Source organism: Melanerpes formicivorus, unplaced genomic scaffold, assembly GCF_026170545.1.
Source record: "Melanerpes formicivorus ecotype bairdi unplaced genomic scaffold, bMelFor1.0.p_v2 SCAF_6, whole genome shotgun sequence".
Taxonomy (NCBI): domain Eukaryota; kingdom Metazoa; phylum Chordata; class Aves; order Piciformes; family Picidae; genus Melanerpes; species Melanerpes formicivorus.
The window spans coordinates 29,742,553-29,761,388 of record NW_027142358.1 but is presented as its reverse complement, the minus strand read 5'-3'; the positions used below and the strand labels follow the sequence as shown (position 1 = coordinate 29,761,388).

General features: G+C 55.4%; 1 protein-coding gene across 1 annotated transcript in view; it reads right to left on the bottom strand.

Annotated features, from left to right (window-relative positions):
- Positions 1-501: 501 nt before the first annotated feature.
- PWWP2B (PWWP domain containing 2B) overlaps positions 502-18,836 on the bottom strand; it is a 58,505-nt gene continuing 40,170 nt past the window's right edge. The window contains exon 3 of the mRNA XM_068140276.1: positions 502-1,065. The gene's annotated coding sequence lies outside the window, so the exon portion shown is untranslated. The remainder of the gene's footprint in view (positions 1,066-18,836) is intronic.

The window sequence follows — 18,836 nt, the reverse complement described above, 5'->3', positions numbered from 1 at the left end:
TCAGATCTGGTTCGGCCGTGCTGTGTACCAGGGCCTGACCCCACCTGTGGTGCCCACAGTGGCACTGGCCATGGGCTGTGGTGGTGGCCCAGGTGCTCAGGGGTCAGTATCTGCTGCTCTGCACCAGCACCATACAGACAGAACCAGCCATGCTGATCCCCAGCAGCATGGGCAGCAGGAGGAAAGAGGGGATTCTGCCCAGGGCTGGCCCCAGCACTACAGTGCTCAGCACAGGAGCAACAGGGACCTGTTGGAGTAGGGCCAGAGGAAGCCACAGCAATGACTGGAGGCCTGGAACATTCCAGGTCAGGTTGTTTGGTGCCCTGAGCAATCTGCTCTGGTTGCAGATGTCCTTGCTGACTGCAGGGGGGTTGGACTGGCTGAGCTTTAAAGGTCCCTTCCCACCCAAATCAGTCTGGGATTCTATGCACTGGGGCCCTGGGAAATAAGGGAGCACAGCCATTCCTTCTTCTCACAGCCAGGTGATGGAGAAGCATCAATGCCAACACATTTTGGTCAAAAGTGCATCTCCCTTTACTCATTTTTCTCCAGGACAAGCTTCAAGCCCCCATGCTTTCAGGGAGAACCTCCCTCATGGTGAGTGAGTCAAAGCCCTGGAACAAAGGCCGGCAGCAAACAGGATGTTCAGAGTTTATCCAAAGTCATTAAGGTTATGAAACTTTTTACAGCTTTCAGGAATGATTCATGATTTTGGGGGCAGACCTTGTGAGTTATTCACTGGCACAGTTTCAGCCATGGATGAACCTCTCAGAGCCTTTGGCTCCCATTTCTGAACCCTGACTTGGGGATTTCATCCTTGAGTTGCACATCTGACCAGCAGAGCTCCTTTCCTCTCTCTCTCTCTGAAGGTGATGTTAATCTCCATCTGGTTTTAGGTAGCAGAAAAACCTGAGGTTGGGGTGGTGGTCTCCTCTGAGGCACCATCCATGGTCCATCCCCAGCTGGGATGCTCTGGAAGAGCAGAGATGTGGCTCATGCTGCCAGGGTTTCCACCTTTCCTCCAGGCACTGCTCTCACGTGGCCTTTTTGCTGCTTATAAGATCCCTGCAGAACACAAACACAGATGTTGGGGTTAAACTCAGTCAGAGGGAAGGCAACACTTGGCATTAGCTGGATGGAGTAGAAGGTGCTCAGGAATGCCAGCCACTGTTCCTAGTGCCCACCAGGTCCAGCCAGGGCTGAAGAGTTCATTTTAGACCAGGACCTTTCACTCACCACACCCCTGGCACAAACCCCCTGGGGTCTGTTACTCTGCCACGTGGAAATGTGATGCTGTGGTTACCACTCCTCTAGCTTCAGGAAAGTTGTGGTGTCCAGAGGGCCTTAACCTCTTCTGCAGCTGCTCAGGGAGTGGTGTCAGAGGGCATCTGTACTGGAAAGCTGAGAGGGCCTGAGAAACCTGGGAAATCTCAGGGTATCAGGGAGGTGCCACCAGACAGCATGAGCCAGAGCCTCAGCCCAGCCATCAAGATCCAAATGGGAGTGGTGGACTGAAACACAGCACACAGGCGAAGGGCTGCGGGGCTGTTACCCTGTGGCCATGATGGGGACCAGAGGTGATTGCAGATGAGCATTAGCTGGTCTACAGCCCTCCCACAGGTAGGTTTTACAGGTCAGGCACAGTTTATGCCACAAAAGGCTGTAAGTCTCCTGTCAGGTCGTTCAGCTGCACTAATGGCTGATGCTGCAGCCCCAGCATGACCATATGTCATATACTGCAGCTCAGATGATTTCTGACCACAGTGCCCAAGCTGTGTCAGAGCCTCTAGCAGAGGGCAACAACTCAGTCCATGCAAACCTGGCTTAGACCAGAATCCCAGCATGGTTAAACTGGAAGGGACCTCTGGAAATCATTCAGTCCAACCCCTCCTGCTAAAGCAGGGGCACACACAGCAGCTTGCTCAGGATCACAATGGCCAGGTGGGGTTGGAATCTCTCCAGAGAAGGAGACTCCACAACCTCTCTGGGCAGCTTGCTCCAGGGCTCCAGCACCCTCACACCAAATAATTTTCTCCCTCTGTTCAGATGGAACCTCCTGGCTTCCAGTTTGTGCCTGTTGCCCCTGACAAGAGGGCATCACTGACAGGAGTCTGGCCTCATCTTCATCTTCTTGCTCCCCACAGGTTCTTTGGCTCTTGCTGACCATTGATCAGATCCCCTCTCAGGCTGCTCTTCTCCAGGCTCAACAGCCCCAGGCCTCTCAACTTTTCTCCTCACAGAGATGCCCCAGGACCCTCAGCATCTTTGGAGCCTCCCGTGGGCTCTCTCCAGTAGTTCCCTGTCTCTCTTGAACTGGGGAGCCCAGAACTGGACCCAGGACTGCAGCTGTGGCCTCACCAGGGCAGAGCAGAGGGCACTCAGCATTTCCTGAGTTTTCTACGACTGGCTACATTTAAAGTCCTCATTTCCCCAAATGCCAAAGATTCTCCCCTTGGGCACCCCCCAAGTGCCAATAAACACCAACTGCCTCTGTCTGTGCAGAACCTGTGTGGGTCCTACAGCCAAACCAGCCATGCTTTCTGTGAGTAAAAGTGGGCACAGAGAGCTCCTGTGGGTGACTCAGGCCAGGCATGCCTGACTCTGTGTGTCACATGAGACACAGGACTGTAGCTCTGAATTTTCCTTCCTCCTCTGCTGGGGTTGGCCAGAATCACAGAACCATAGAATTGCTTCAGTTGGAAGAGACCTCTGAGGCCATTGAGTCCAACCATTAACCTATCACCACCATGGCCATTAAACCATGTCCCAAAGTGCCATATCCACCAGGGACAGTGACTCTACCACAGGAGCACAGGATGTTAGGGGTTGGAAGAGACCTCTTGAGATCATGGAGCCCAACCCCCCTGCCAGAGCAGGACCATAGAATCTAGCACAGGTCACACAGGAACACATCCAGACAGGTCTTGAAAGTCTCCAGAGAAGGAGACTCCACAACCTCTCTGGGGAGCCTGTTCCAGTGCTCTGGGACTGGGACCCTTACAGTAAAGAAGTTCTTCCTCATGTTGAGGTGGAGCCTCCTGTGCTGGAGCTTGTATCCATTGCCCCTTGTCCTGTCACAGGGCACAAGTGAGAAGAGGCTGTCCCACCTCCCTGTTCCAATGCCTCACCAAGAAATTGGTCAACATGTCCAACCCAGACCTCTCCCAGTACAATTTCAAGCCATTTCCTCCTCTTCTATCACTTGTCACATCACTTGTTCCTTGGGAGAAAAGACCAACCCCCACCTGGCTCTAACCTCCTTTCAGGGAGTTGTAGAGAGCCAGAAGGTCTCCCCTCAGCCTCCTTTTCTCCTGAACGACCCCAGGTGCCTCAGCTGCTCCTCACCAGACCTGCTCTCCAGACCCTTCACCAGCTTCATTGCCCTTCTCTGGACCCTCTGCAGCCGTTGTGGCAGCAGCAGAGCAGCGAGGAGCCGGCAACGGAGCAGTTAAGGCACGGTAGAGCTGGGACCGAGAGGCAGGCAAAGGCAGCTCGGTGCGTCCAGCTGAGGAGGCAGGGCAAGCAGGGGAGAGCTGAGGAGGCAGGGCAAGCACGGCAGAGCTGAGGAGGCAGGGCAAGCACGGCAGAGCTGAGGAGGCAGGGCACGAGCGGCGGAGTGAGGAGGCAGGGCTGAGGAGGCAGGGCAAGCACGGGAGAGCTGAGGAGGCAGAGCTGAGGAGGCAGAGCTGAGGAGGCAGAGCTGAGGAGGCAGGGCAAGCACGGGAGAGTTAAGGAGGCAGGGCTGAGGAGGCAGGGCAAGCACGGGAGAGTTAAGGAGGCAGGGCTGAGGAGGCAGGGCAAGCACGGCAGAGTGAGGAGGCAGGGCAAGCAGGGGAGAGCTGAGGAGGCAGGGCTGAGGAGGCAGGGCAAGCACGGCAGAGCTGAGGAGGCAGGGCAAGCACGGCAGAGCTGAGGAGGCAGAGCGGAGGAGGCAGGGCAAGCACAAGAGAGTTAAGGAGGCAGGGCTGAGGAGGCAGGGCGAGCACGGCAGAGCTGAGGAGGCAGAGCTGAGGAGGCAGGGCGAGCACAGGAGAGTTAAGGAGGCAGAGCCGAGGAGGCAGGGCGAGCACAGGAGAGTTAAGGAGGCAGGGCTGAGGAGGCAGGGCGAGCACGGCAGGGCTGTTTGCACAGCTCAGAGGGAGGGGAATGCCTGCAGTACCAACGGGCAACATCTCCAGACAAAGGAGCCTTTCTGCACCCAGTAATCCTTGGGTGCCCCTGCCACATGTAATTGGCACTTCTCAATTATCCACCTACCGAAGCAGAAGGTTGGTTCTCGTTGAGCTGGTTTTGGAGCCGGGTGCCAGCCTTCCCCATTTGCCTCGGCTCCACGCCGTGCATGGGGCTCATGCCCCAGCAGGGAAGGCTGCAGGCTCCAGTGGTGGCACTGACCCTGCCTGCACCCAGCCCTGCTGCAAGAGCAGTGGAGAAAGCTCCCCCACCTTGCCCAGGCATCGCCTCCCAGATCCCTGATTTTCCATTCCCTCCCGGGCAGCTCCTGCACAATGACCCAGGCTGGAGCTCCTCCCCTGTGGGGACAGGCTGAGGGAGCTGGGGCTGTTCAGTCTGGAGAAGAGAAGGCTCTGGGGAGGCCTAATAGCAGCCTTCCTGTGCCTGAAGGGGCTACAAAAAGGCCAGGAAGAGACTTTTTACAAGGGCTTGTAGTGATAGGACTGAAGCTTGAGGAGGGCAGATTTGGACTGGAGATTAGGAAGAAATTCTTTACAGCGAGGCTGGTGAGACACTGGAACAGGTTGCCCAGGGAGATCGTGGATGCCCTCTCCCTGGAGGTGTTTAAGGCCAGGTAGGATGAGGGCTTGGGCAACCTGGGCTAGTGGAAGGTGTCCCTGGCCACGGCAGAAGGGTTGGAACTGGATGACCTTTAAGGTCACTTCCAACCTAAACCATTCTATGACTCTGTGAATCTTTGTGACGGCTTCCTGCTGTCCAAGCTCTTCCAGGTCCTCTGGGTCAAAGGCAGACAGCCCTTGTTCTGACTGGGATGCATTGCTGCCAGCCAGGTGACAGTGTCAGCTGAGGTGTGCAGGGGCTGGGATAGACCTTGCTGGAAAAGCAGGAGGAGCTGGTGGCTCTGACAAGGCTGGGAAATGTCCCCCCAGAAATGTGTGGTGGGGAGCTGTGTGCTGGGCTGGTGGAAGCCGCGGCTGCGTGCGCCTGCTGAGCTAAGCACAGCAGTAAAGTCAGTGCCATGGGCCCAGGAGACAGCCCCAGTGAGTGCTCCACGGGCAGCCTGGCAACCAGCTGGGTCAGAGCTGGTGACAGCCATGAGACAGCTCCTCCAGCCCCTTCCCCAGCCCTGCTCCCCATGGCTGACCCCTTCCTTGGGAGGGGTCTTCACACCACGTTCCTGCAGTCAGCAGCAGAGCCCAGGGGTTGTGCAGGAGCCCAGGGGCTATTTTCAGCCCCATTTCCAGCTCTCCCACATTAATCTCTCCTGTTTAATCTCTCTTCACCCTGTTCCAACGCCAGAAGCAGCCAATAAATAACCACTTTAACCACTCCCTCTCCCCCAGATCCCAGCCCCCTCCTGGCTGCAGCACAGCACAGGGCAGGGGGAGCTGTGGGATTTATACTTCAGAGAAACAGGGCAGGCTCTGCCCAACAGAGGAAATGGGGCATGGCTCCCAGACCTGGACCTTCAACCTGCTAGCCTTGTGGGGCTTGGCAAGGCTGGAGGGTTCCTGTTGGCCCTGCCAGCCCATGGGGACAGGAATCAGGATGGGGACCAGGTCCTAATGGTGTGGATGGGGATAGGGACAGGGACTTGGTTCCCACAACATCCAGAGGTAGGGATGGAGCCTGGTCCTTGTGTGGCTGCAGACAGGGATGGGGACAAGGGCAGTGATGGGACATGGTCCACACAGTGCAGCTGGAGGTGTGGATGGAGACAGGCACCTGGTCCTCATAGTGTGGCTGGGGATGCTGATGGGGACCTGCTCCTTGTGACAGGACTGGGGATGGGGATGAGAGATGTGAATGTGGTCCTCATAGTGTGGCTGGGGATGAGAATGGGAACACAGGTGCTGTGACCACCATTGGACACCGGCCTGGGGCTCAGCTGTTGAGCATGATTCTAATTTCACACAAATGTGGAGCAGGAATTTGGTTTCTGCCCCAGGAAATGGATGGGAGAAGAGAATGAGGTCCTGCCCAGGCTGCTGTGTGACTCCCAGGAGCTCAAGGGTCAGAATCTGCTCTTGGCAGGGACCAGAGGGAGGACTGGAGGCACTGCTTGGCCAGAGCAGCAGGGACAGAGGGCTTTGCTGCCAAAAGCACACTGACCCTGGACAGCCCTAAATGCCCTAGGTGGAGCTGTCCCAGCTGAGCTTCCCAGGCAGAAGGAGTGCACAGCAGACACATCTCAGCCAGGGGGTCCCACAGCTCCTGTGCCCCCAGACTCCTGCAACTCAGGGATTTATCCCCAGCCTTGCATCCAAGGGGCTCAGATGCCATGGAGGAGTGGAGTCTACAAGGTGGGGGGACATGGGGATGGCAGCTCCCTGGGGTACCCCATGCCAGCAGGCTCTGGGCAGTGCAGGGTCAGTGCCAGCCGTGGGGGACGCAGGATGCCCTCTGCCTGTCCCTCAGCAGCTCCCACACTGTGTGGTGCTCTCCAGACACCCCAAATCACATCCTGATGCCTGTGGGGAGCTCCAGAACATTGTCAGAGACTAACTGCTTCCAGACCGTGGTCAGAAGCCAACAGCTTTGCCATTCTCCTCTCCTGCCTGAAGCCAGCAGGAGCCCAGCCCCAGGGTTCATCTCGGGCCCAGGGAGCAGGGCTGTGCTAATCCCTTCCTGTTGATTTGCTAATCTGGGGTTTCTTTTCCCGAGGCATAAAAGCAGAACCTCCAGAAGAGAACTTCCCAATCAGCACAGAGAGAAGGAAATCCCTTCGTTAGTGGGAAGGATGTAGATGTAGGAAGGGAAACATTTCCATACTCTCTTTATAGCTATGAAAAACAGCTCCCAGAGAACCACTCCCCTCATTCCTCTTTTTGTTGGAAAGAAAGGGGGTTTGGGGACCCTTTCTGTGGAGATGCCTTGCTCTCTGCAGCTATAAATGAGAACATCAATGAGATGAGGTGAACTGGAACATCCTCTCCTCCTGCAGAACACTTTACATTATGGATTGGCAGGGGAGGAAAGAAGCCAGGAAGAAGCCAAGTGCTTGTGGAGAGTGCCAAGCAGATTATTTGGACAATTTAATCAAATCAAATCTCCTGAGCACTGGATCACTCCTGCAGTTTCTCTGTGGCCTGTGAACACTCTTTGGACTCCCTAACTCCCATGTGTTCCCATGTGCCGGAAGGCAAGCCGGCGGGGAAGGCGACCAGCCTGGATGAGCAAGCAGCTCCTGGAGGATTTAAGGGGGAAGAGGAGGCTGTATCACCTTTGGAAGGAGGGGAAGGCTTCTCGAGGTATGTTCAAGGAAGCTGTTAGATTATGTAGGAATAAAATTAGGGAGGCTAAGGCCCAGCTGGAACTGAAGCTGGCCACCTCAGTCAAAGATAATAAAAAGCATTTTTATAAATATATTAACAATAAGAAGAAGGGCAGGAAGAACCTGAACTCCCTAGTGGACCTGGAGGGGAACACAGTTACTGAGGATGAGGATAAAGCTGAGGTCCTGAACACCTTCTTTACCTCAATGTTTAACAGCAAGGCAGGAGTTCAGGACGAGTGGTCTCCGGAGCTGGGCGTTGGGGTCGGGGATCAGAGTAATACCCTGGAAATCCATGAGGAGTTAGTTCGGGACCTGCTGAGCCACTTGGATATCCACAAGTCCATGGGACCAGATGGGATCCATCCTAGGGTGCTGAGAGAGCTGGCGGATGTGCTAGCTAGGCCACTCTCCATCATTTTCCTCCAGTCCTGGCTCACTGGTGAGGTCCCAGATGACTGGAAACTGGCCAACGTGGTCCCCATCCACAAGAAGGGTCGGATGGAGGAACCTGGAAACTACAGGCCAGTCAGCCTGACCTCAGTGCCAGGGAAAGTGATGGAGCAGATTATCCTGGCAGCAATAACTGCGCACCTGAAGGATGGCCAAGGGCTCAGGTCCAGCCAACATGGATTCAGGAAGGGCAGATCCTGCCTCTCCAACCTGATCTCTTTCTATGATCAGGTGACCCGCCTGGTGGATGTGGGGAGGCCTGTGGATGTGGTCTACCTAGACTTCAGCAAGGCCTTTGACACCGTCCCCCACAGCAAACTGCTGACTAAGCTGTCAGCCTGTGGATTGGACCACTACACTCTGTGCTGGGTTAGGAACTGGCTGGAGGGCCGGGCCCAGAGAGTGGTCGTGAACGGTGCCGCATCCAGCTGGAGGCCAGTCACCAGTGGTGTCCCCCAGGGATCAGTGCTGGGCCCTGTCCTCTTCAACATATTCGTTGATGATCTGGATGAAGGGGTAGAGTCAGTCATCAGCAAGTTTGCAGATGACACAAAGTTAGGGGCAGATGTTAGTCAATTAGAGGGTAGAAAGGCTCTGCAGAGGGACCTCGACCGACTGGAAAGATGGGCAGAGTCCAATGGGATGGCTTTCAACAAGTCCAAGTGCCGAGTGCTGCACTTTGGCTATGGCAATCCCATGCAGAGCTATAGGCTGGGGTCGGAGTGGCTGGAGAGCTCCCAGACAGAGAGGGACCTGGGTGTGCTGATCGACAGCCACCTGAATATGAGCCAGCAGTGTGCTCAGGTGGCCAGGAGGGCCAATAGCATTCTGGCCTGCATTAGGAATAGTGTGGCCAGCAGGAGCAGGGAGGTCATAGTGCCCCTGTACTCTGCTCTGGTTAGGCCGCACCTTGAGTACTGTGTCCAGTTCTGGGCTCCTCAGTTTAAGAAGGACATTGAGACACTTGAGCGTGTCCAGAGAAGGGCAACAAGGCTGGTGAGAGGCCTTGAACACAAGCCCTATGAGGAGAGGCTGAGGGAGCTGGGATTGTTTAGCCTGGAGAAGAGGAGGCTCAGGGGTGACCTTATTGCCCTCTACAACTACCTGAAGGGTGGTTGTAGCCAGGAGGGAGTTGGCCTCTTCTCCCAGGCAACCAGCACCAGAACAAGGGGACACAGTCTCAGGCTGCGCCAGGGGAGGTTCAGACTCGAGGTGAGGAGGAAGTTCTTCACCGAGCGAGTCATTCGGCATTGGAATGGGTTGCCCAGGGAGGTGGTTGAGTCATCGACCCTGGAGGCGTTCAAGGGGAGATTGGACGTGGCACTTGGTGCCATGGTCTAGTCATGGGGTCTGCGGTGTCAGGTTGGACTCGATGATCCTCGAGGTCCTTTCCAACCTAAGTGATACTGTGATACTGTGATAACTCCAAAGAAACCCAAGCTGGGACCCCCAGGATCCCATTGCTGTACATGAAACCCAACCAGTACACAGCAGAATAAACCATTTAGAATAAACCAAACCAGGTTGGAAGAGACCTTCAAGATCATCGCGTCCAACCCATCAACCAATCCAACCCACCTAAACAACTAACCCATGGCACCAAGCACCCCATCAAGTCTCCTCCTGAACACCTCCAGTGATGGTGACTCCACCACCTCCCCAGGCAGCCCATTCCAATGGGCAATCACTCTCTCTGTGTAGAACTTCTTCCTAACACCCAGCCTAAACCTCCCCTGGCGCAGCCTGAGACTGTGTCCTCTTGTTCTGGTACTGGCTGCCTGGGAGAAGAGACCAACCTCTGCCTGGCTACAACCTCCCTTCAGGTAGTTGTAGACAGCAAGAAGGTCTCCCCTGAGTCTCCTCTTCTCCAGGCTGAGCAATCCCAGCTCCCTCAGTCTTTCCTCACAGGGCTGTGCTCCAAACCCCTCACCAACTTCGTTGCCCTTCTCTGGACACCTTCCAGCAAGTCAACCTCCTTCCTAAACTGAGGGGCCCAGAACTGGACACAGTACTTGAGGTGTGGCCTAACCAGTGCAGGTATAGGGGCAGAATGACCTCCCTGCTCCTGCTGGCCACACTGTTCCTGAGGCAGGCCAGGATGCCATTGACCCTCTTGGCTGCCTGGGCACCCTGCAGAGTGTTGTGCAGAGAAGCCTGCAGTGGACACCACAACTGGTTTCTGTCTGCAATAGCACAAAGGTGTCGAAGTGGATCTGCAAGAGAACCTCTCCCTCCTAGCAAACATCTGCCTCCTGCTATGGGCACAGCAGCCCAGGTCCTGCTTTTTGGACTCCAGGGTCTGCCAGCAGGTTTCAGATCAGGTTCAAAATCTGAAGCTCTCATGATAGGAGAAACAAACCTCATCCTTGTGATCTACCCAAGGCCAGAAGCGAGGCCAAGGGACTCATCCCTGGATGGGCTCTGCACAGGAGCCACAAGGCAGTGCCCTTACTCCTCCCCCAGCCAGCCCTGCCACACAGCAGCCACAGCCATCCAGCCTGGGTCCATTTTGGGGGGGGGGGGGGGGGGGGGGGTGTGAGAGCCCCTTTCTCACAGATTTCTGCAGTGGTTTACACCCTCAGATTTTCATCCAACCCCTTCTAAAAGCTGCTGCTGCTTCCAAAGCTGGCTGCCGACCGTGCATGGATGGGCACAAGGTTGTGCACATCCCTGTCCCCCTCCCCAGCCCTATGCTGCCCAGGAGCTCATGGGCAGAGCTCTGCAGGGAAAAGCCATGGCACCAACATTTCATCAGCTGGTGAAGCAGGCCCCCCAAGTGCCAGGCTGCAGCCTCAGCCCCTCCACCAGCTGCAGCTTTTCCCTGGGTGTGTATTTTGGCAGGTGAAAGGGTCCTTGGAGCAGTGATCAATGACTCCTGGGTGCTGCAGGGTGGCTATGGAAGAGCAAACCTACTCCAGCACCCCCGTGTCCCTCATGCCACCACTGTCAGCACCCAGAGACCAGCCCCAAGCCCAGGGTGATGGTGCTGCTGCCTGCACAGCCTCCCCTGCCCTAGCACTGGGTGCTTGGTTGCTCAGATGTAGCTGGCAGGAGCCTGCATAGCCACAGATGTTAGAAATAGACACAAGATGGCCCAGCCAAAGCTTTCCTTTCTGTTCCAGGCAGCCTCACTGCTTGGATCTTCTGCAGAAGTGAATTCCAAAGAGAGACAATACCCTGAGAGGAGGACCTTGCTTCTGGTGGTTCTGAATGGACCAACATCTCCACCTGCACATGGCCTCCTGGAACATGCTGCTGTTAACGATCATCAGCACTAGGCCTTAGAAACTGATCTGAATTTCAACCATAACTTCGACCTGAGAAAGAAGAGGAACTCAGACCCTTGGGAATTACACAGATCTCCAGGAAGACTCTTTAAAGGACATGCTCAGAACACCTACTGCTGCTCTCCCAGATTGTTTGGCCCTTTGAATTCACTCTGGGGTTGTCCCTCGAAAATCAACAGAGCACCATGCAAACCCACTTCTGTTTTCCACCTTTTGAGGCAAAAACCTGTGAATTGAAGCAATTCTCAGGCCCACCAAGCAGGTGGAAAATCCTGCTTGTTTCACCCCTGGAAAGGTGCAGCAGTGAGGGAGCTCCTTGGTGAGCATTTGGCCAGATTGGATCACAGGATGTTAGGGGTTGGAAGGGACCTTCGAAGATCATCAAGTCCAACTTCTCTCTGCCAGAGCAGGACTACAGAAATCTAGCACAAGTCATAGAGGAACACATCCAGATGGGTCTGGAAAGGCTCCAGAGAAGGAGACTCCACAACCTCTCTGGGCAGCCTGTTGCAGTGCTCTGTGACCCTCACAGTGAAGAAGTTCCTCATGTCGAGGTGGAACCTTCAGTGCTGTAGTTCACTACCAGCTTCCACCTGCCTGCATCAGGGCAGCGTTTGCAGAAGGCTGGACCAGGCTGAGGGCTCAGGACCAGCCCATCCTTCTGCTCCAAAGTGCCAACTTCCCTTTGGTTTGGGATTATTCTTACACTGTCTGTAGATTCTAAACTTGGCAGGAGGGGCTCCCACGCTGAGGGTGCTCACACACAGGTGTGCTCCACAGAGCACAGGGAGCCCTCATGTGCATGTGGAACACGTGGGACCTTTGGTCTCCACACACATTAGCAGTACTGAAAAAGAATGGCAAGGAGAGCAAACTCTGCAGCCCAGATTCATCTTCCCTGCCCTCCTGAGCATGAGGCTTCCTCTGCCTCTCAGTGCTAGAAAATTCTCTTTTGTGATGTCACGGAGTGATGGATTCACAGACTGCATCAGGTTGGAAGGGACCCTCAAAGGTCTCTTGTTCAAGCCCCTTGCAGTCAGCAGGGACACCTCTGACTAGACCAGCCTGCACAGGGCCACATCAAGCCTGATGGTGAATGTCTCCAGGGACAAGGCTCCACCACCTCTCTGGGCAACCTCTTCCAGGATCTCACCACTCTCATTGTGAAGAACTTCCTCCTGATGTCCAGCCTGAATCTCCCCTGCTCCAGTTTCAAACCATTGCCCCTCATCCTATCACCACAGGCCCTTCTAAACAGTCCCTCCCCAGCCTTCCTGTAGGTCCTTCAGGAGCACATCCTCTGAACTCCAGTATTTGTGCTAACTGCTGTCAGCTCACACCCCAGCAGGCTGGGGAAAGGCCAGGCTGAATTTCAGGCTGCAAGGGAAGCTTTGCCTGCAGCCTGACATGCTCCAAGCAGGAGAAACCTGGGAGCTCTGCAGTAAACCCCAAGGCCTGCAGCTTTGCCCCCAAGCTCTCTGTGCTCTCCAACACCTACCTCAGCAGCTGGGCAATATTTAGAAGTGGTTGCTGCTGCTACTGAAAATAAATCCCAGAGCTTGTGTGGCCATCACGTCCGTGGCGCTAAATATAGCCCCTGATGGCCACCGGCACAAACAAGGTGGGCATGGCAGGGGCTGGAACCAGGGCACACACAAACCTTGCCCAGAACCAAACAGGGCACAGACCATGGCACCTAGAGAAGGGGACAGTGCCCCTGTCCCGCTGCCACCACCCTGCAGTCCCCGCTGGCAGGCAGCAGCCCAGACACAGACAAAGTTTCTTCATTGCCAAAGGGTGAAAGGGTCAAACCCCTAGCACAGGAAGGATGTGGAGGTGCTGGAGTGTGTCCAGAGAAGGGCCAGGAGGATGAGCAGAGGGCTGGAGCTGCTCTGCTATGGAGACAGACTGAGAGAGTTGGGGCTGTTCAGTCTGGAGAAGAGAAGGCTCCCAGGAGACCTAATTGTGGCCTTCCAGTATCTGAAGGGGGCTACAAGAAAGCTGGGGAGGGACTTTTGAGGGTGTCAGGGAGTGATAGGACTGAGGGGAATGGAACAAAAATAGGAATGGGTAGATTGAGATTGGATGTTAGGAAGAAGTTCTTCCCCATGAGGGTGGTGAGACACTGGAACAGGTTGCCCAGGGAGGTGGTGGAAGCCTCATCCCTGGAGGTGTTTGCAGCCAGGCTGGATGTGGCTGTGAGCAACCTGCTGTGGTGTGAGGTGTCCCTGCCCCTGGCAGGGGGGGTGGAACTGGATGATCCTCGAGGTCCCTTCCAACCCTAACAACTCTATGATTCTAAAAAGGAGCTGGCAAAGCTCTTTCTGCCCTCAGGTCCTGAGGAGAAAAGTCCTGGGATGGCAGCTTGTCCCCACCCTTTCCTGGGTGAGCTGGAGCAAGCCTGGGGTGCTGGGGGAGGGTTTCTCCCTGGGTTGTGCTTCTGCAGCTGGCAGAGCTTGCACCACGCTCTCGCTCCCCCCCAGAGGTTGGAAGGCCCCACACAGCAAGAGGTGCTAATGAAAGCAAGTGTCCAAAGCCCTGGCCATAAATCTCCAGCTTCCAGCCCCTGTCACAACTGTTGATAGTTTCCTGCACTGAGCTTCTGGACAGATTAAACCTCAACAAGCTCAAGGGGGTAAAAAACAAGCAGGGAAAACCAAACAAAAAGAGAGTGGCAAACAAAGAAACCCTTGGGTTCTGGAGATGCTTCACAGCAGGGGCAAACCAAGCACATGCCCACTGCTGTCACCCTGGCAGGCCACCCTGCCTTGTGAGTCAGGCAAGGTTCTCCTCTCTGCTGGCTGGCTGGGTGATGCGGTTCCACCTCCTGCTGTCCCTTAATCCCTTTGTCTGTTTAACTGCCAGGGTGAGTCAGCCCCAAGCACACACAAGTGACAGGCAAATAAAGCAGAGCAGAGAGGATTTCCTGCTCCAGCAGCCTTCTTCTGCAGGAGGGTAAATCCTGGGGACCCGGCTGGGGAGCAGTGCCCTGGCCTGGGAGGGGTGGGCAGGAGATGTGGGCAGCTGCTGCCTCTTTTAAGCCTATGAAATGTGCAATCAGTGCTGAAGGGAGGGCAGTAGCAATGCTGTCACTGCCTGGCACACAATGCCCAACAGACAACTCCAGGAGAGAACCAGGGAAGAGAAACACCCAGTCTTTGCTCGGCTGGAAAAGAGCTTTTGGTCCAACCCTTAACCCTGGCACTGCCAGGGCACCACTAAACTGTGTCTCTGAGCACCACATCTCCACAGCTTTGAGAGCCCTCCAGGGATGGGGACTCCACCACTGCCCTGGGCAGCCTGGGCCAGGTCTGAGGGGAAGAAACTGTTCCTCACCTCTGACCTAAACCTCCCCTGGGGCAACCTGAGGCCAGTTCTTCTTGTCCTATCACTTGTTCCTTGGGAGAAGAGACCAACCTCCACCTGCTTCCAAGCTCCTTTCAGGTAGTTGTAGAGAGACAGAAGGTCTCCCCTCAGTCCCTGGGATGACTCTTTCCCCCCAGACTGGGGCAAGCATCCAGACCCAGCGTTCCCAACACACCACTCCAGCCCCACCTGCCAACCGCCTCTTCCCCTTCCCATCTTTAACGTGCTCAGGGTGACAAGTCTGTGTCCTTGCAGTGCTTGCAGAGGTTAAGAGCAGAGGAAGAGGAACTCTGCTCCCTATCAGGGTGAGGTTTGATTGTTTTGGGAGGGGTGTGGTCCTGGGTGCTGCACCTTTGTGACTCAGCCAAGCCTCCCAGCATTGCTGTGAGGCAGCTTGGCTACTTGGGCTGAGCACCAGCATGGGCTGCTCTGTCCTCAGGGGGTGCCCCACATGCCACAGGAGATGCCTTAAAGCATGCAGATGCCTTGAGGTGCCCACCAACCATCAGCCTGAGGGGCTTGCACTGATGTAAGACAAGCAGTGTGCCCCAGGAGCCAGTGTCATGCAGGGCTGGGATGGAAGGCAGCTCCAGCTGATCAGAAACCCTCTTTTCAGTAGCACTCAGGCAGAAAACTAAGACCAGGATCAAAACCTGGCCCTAGCTCCACATCCTGCTTGGGGGGTGGCCCTGCAGGGGCTGTGCTGAGCAGCTCACAATTGCCAAACCCCATCCATAGCTGATTTATTTGCCACACTCAAGCCAGGGGCTACGTGCTCATTAAGCACAGCCAGCAGAGCTCATTAGGGAGCACTTGGGGCTCTGGGTGATGCTCCCTGGCCTGGGGTGGCTGCATGGTGATGCCATGTCCTGAGATCATAGACTCACAGAATTGTTTTGGTTAGAAGAGAGTTTTAAGATCATGGAGTCCAACCACTCTCCACCAAGGCTGGGGCTAAGCCATGTCCCTCAGCACCACGTCTCTGCCTCTTTGAAACGCTTCCAAGTGTTCCAAGGGGATTCAAACACCTCCTTGGGGAGCCTCTGCCAGTCTTTGAGAACCCTTTCAGCAAAGAAATTTCTTCTAATAACCAACCTAAACCTCCTCTGGGGCAACTGGAGCACATCTCCTCCCCTCTATCACCTGATACTTGTGAGAAGAGACCAACTCCCACCTCACTCCCACCTCCTTTCAGGGAGTTGTAGAGAGAGCCAGAAGGTCTCCCCTCAGCCTCCTTTTCTCCAGATTGAACAACCCCAGTTCCTCAGCTGCTCCTCACCAGACCTGTTCTCCAGACCCTTCACCAAATCCTTTGGTGGGTCTCAGGGGAGCCTCTGGGAGCTTGCCAAACCAGATTACACCAGAGCAAGAGGATTTCCAATCAAGGCACATCATGAGGGACATCCTGCCAGCAGCTTATGTGCCTCTAATCCACCTAGCTCGTCAGCAAGCCCCATCTACTTATGATCAGGGCACTCCTGAGGTGGGCAGGAGCTGGCAGAGGACATTCTCTGTTTAAACACAACACCTGCACCACCTGCAGCTGCTGAGTCCATCACAGCCAGTGAGGGCACACTGGTGCCCTGGGGTGTTTCAGCTAGAGATGCAACACAGAGGTCGCTCCGGGACAGCTGCCCCATGGCACCCCAGCGCCGCTGGCTGCAGCCTGGCCCTCGGCTCCAGGCTGCAAAATGTAAGAGAGAACCTGGCTGCAGAACCATAGGAGGGGTTTGGTGAGAACAGATCTTGGAGACCATCAAGTCCAATGCTTAACCCAGCACTGCCAGGTCACCACCAAACCAAGGCCCTCAGCACCACATCTCCATGACTCTGAAACCCCTCCAGGGATGGGGACTCCACCACCGCCCTGGGCAGCCTGGGGCAGGCTTTGACAACCATCAGGGCGAAGGAATTGTTCCTCATGGCCATCCTAAACCTCCATTGGTACAGCTTGAGGCCATTTTCTCTCATCCTGTCAGTTGTTAGAAGAAAAGACTGACCCCCACCTTGTCTTCAACCTCCTTTCAGGGAGTTGTAGAGAGCCAGAACCTCTCCCTTCAGCCTCCTTTTCTCCAGGTAGAACAACCTCAGTTCCCTCAGCTGCTCCTCACCAGATCTGCTCTCCAGACCCCTCACCAGAGCTTTGTTACCCTTCTCTGGACCTGCTCCAACACCTCAATGTCCTTCTTGGAGTGAGGGACCCAAAGCTGAACCCAGGATTTGAAAACAGATCTTGTGTGTGCTTCAGCTGAGTTCCTGCTTGATTTACAAGCCCAAGCCCAAACTCAGTTTGATTTACAAGCTCAGCTCTGACCAGTCTTCCCAGTGAGCAGCAGCCTGTGCTTCAGCTCCTCTCCTGGGTGCTCTTGGCTCAGGTCTGTGCAGAGTCCACCTGCCCTGCAAGAGCAAATAGCTGGGAGCTACAGCACCTACAGGATGAGCTCCTACTGACCTTTTTCTGCTGGGATGGGGCTTATGGGATGCAGCAACCACCACAGTGTAGTGTGCATCCACTTGTGTGCTGGGCAGGGAGGGGATGGGGCAGGGGGCAACAAATGGGGTAAAGAAAGAGAAGCCAAAGAAGGGCAGGGATCATTCTGCTCGAGGCAATGCTTCCTGACTGAGACCTCTGAAAGCTTTGCAACCAAGGCAAAGCCTCTGGCTGGCCTGGTGGGCACAGGGCTGCCATCACTTCTGTCTCAAGAAAGCTGGTGAAGGGTATGGAGAACAGCCTGTGAGGAGCAGCTGAGGGAGCTGGGGTTGATCAGCCTGGAGAAAAGGAGGCTGAGGGGAGACCTTATTGCTCTCTACAACTCCCTAAAAGGAGATTTGAGCTAGGTAGGAGTTGGTCTCTTCTCCTTAGCATCAGGTGCTAGAAGGAGAGGCAATGGCCTGAAACTGTGCCAGGGGAGGGTTAGGTTGGGGCTAAGGAAAAGTTTCTTTGCTGCAAGAGTGGTCAGGCACTGGAACAGGCTGCCCAGGGAGGTGGTGGAGGCACCATGCCTGGAAATGATCAAGAAACCTGTGGACATGGCAGCTGGGGACACGGTTTACTGGCCATGGTGGTGCTGGGTCACTGGTTGGACTGGATGATCTTGGAGGTCTTTCCCAACCCAAACAGCTCTGAGTTTCGCATGCTGGGACTGCAGGGATGTCCATACTGACCATGTGTCTTTTCCAGGCTACTGGAAAGTCAGCAAAGTCACCATGTCACCCCTCCCTGGCCAGAAGCTGCTGCCCATGGAGGGGCCCATGAATCACACCAACAAGCATGTGCGAGGCTGGCAGTTGGGAGAGCTGGCAGCTGCCCCGTGCCAGGCAGGCGAAGGCTTCCAGCTCCTTTCTCCTGCTGATTTATTGGAGGCGCCTGCTCTTTCCAGGAACCCTGACTGGCACCTGTGATTGATGGACACCCCACATCTGCTCTTCCTCTCATCACCCACGGGTGGCTTCCAGCAGGGTTTCCCTGCTGCTGGCTGCCAGCCTGACCCAGGCCCTGCGTGGGAGCCTGCAGGCTGCCAGCAGGCAGGGAGCAGGACGGGGGTGGCACGTGGAGCAGCAGCAGCTTCCAGCCATCTATTTACTTGCTGAGCAACAGCATCTAAATTTAGCTCCCCATCTAATGCCCCTCTGCAGGAAGTGTCCATTTTCCACCAGGCACAGGCTGGATGCTTGCTCAGTGAGGGACCACAAGTAACTGAACCCCTAACACCAGCCCTGTCTGTCCCACCTACAGCCTTCCAGTAAGAAGGTTTGCCTGGTGCAGAGATTCATAGCTTCATAGAATGGTTTGGGTTGGAAGGGACCTTAAAGATCATCTACTTCCTACCCCTCTGCCACAGGCAGGGGCACCTCCCAGCAGCCCAGGTTGCTCAAGGCCTCATCCAGCCTGGCCTTGAACACTTGCAGGGAAGGGGCATTCACAACCTCCCTGGGTAACCTGTTCCAGTGTCTCACCAACCTCACCATGAAGAATCTCTTCCCAATCTACAGTCTAAATCTTCCCTCCTCAAGCTTCAATCCCTTGCCCCTTGTCCTGTCACTGCATGCCTTTGTTGAAAGTCCCTCCCTAGCTCTCCTGTAGCCCCCTCCAGGTACTGGAAGGCTGCTCTAAGGTCCTCCTGGAGTCGAGTCTTCTCTAGGCTGAGCAACCCCAACTCTGCCAGCTTGTCCCCCTAGGAGAAGCCTGCCTTTGAGCTGGTTCCCAGCTGCAGGGCTCAGTTTTCCACCCTGGAGACTTCCTGAGACAATAGAGCATGGTCCAG